At 25.1% G+C, this 802-nt stretch overlaps 1 protein-coding gene across 1 annotated transcript in view; it reads left to right on the top strand.

Annotated features, from left to right (window-relative positions):
* LOC108685657 overlaps nucleotides 1-802 on the top strand; it is a 9,752-nt gene that overhangs the window by 6,385 nt on the left and 2,565 nt on the right. The gene's annotated exons all lie outside the window — the stretch shown is intronic.

The following is an 802-nucleotide window of genomic DNA, read 5'->3' as shown; positions in this document are numbered from 1 at the left end:
TATATATATATATATATTTATAATGGATATATAATCATATGTGATGAGACAAAATCCATATATTATTATTATTACATATGAGCGATTTTTTCCCAGGAACATTCGATTTCGATTTTTACCTTACAGTTTTATGATTATCAAATATAACTTCTGTAATTAAGCAATTCAATATATCCCGTATTTTTTCTATTAGTATGATTTTACTCTATCATATATAAAGAATTTATTGCCAAACTTTACTTATTAAATAATAAATAAGATTTAAAGATTCTTAATGAAACTTGAAAACATCTAAAATCTTTTTTTTACAATGACTAGAGACATGATCTAATAATGAATCCCACTAAATAGTTTTCAATCCAAGAACAATAAATTCATGGTTTAACCAATAGATAGCGTTTATTAGTTTAACAGAAATGTCATTATCTCATATTAGGCGCCTCATAATAAGGGGTTTAAGTTCCTCTATATTTAATTTCATCAATAACGAATAAACCTTTGCTCACCAAATAATCATCATTCATTCAAATTTTATCCTCGCTTCACCGACAAATGCAATTTATGCATAATGCAAACGAAATAAATCGCTTAAATTCACTTGCAAATTATCTGACTTCAATGAAACTGTACGATAATTCATTGTAAATTGTCGGAATAAAATTCAATTGTTGATATATTTAAGTTGAGACACGTATTCGTATTTATTTAAAAGAGAATATTCAAAACATGTAAACAAGATTCTTTTATGTTGGCTCCATAAATATTTGGTACAAATGGTACTAATTTCCAAGATTATTTTATT

The sequence above is a fragment of the Atta colombica genome, unplaced genomic scaffold (genome assembly GCF_001594045.1).
Source record: "Atta colombica isolate Treedump-2 unplaced genomic scaffold, Acol1.0 scaffold155, whole genome shotgun sequence".
Lineage (NCBI taxonomy): Eukaryota > Metazoa > Arthropoda > Insecta > Hymenoptera > Formicidae > Atta > Atta colombica.
Note: the sequence above shows the minus strand (reverse complement) of the source record. Positions and strands in the feature narration are given on the sequence as shown.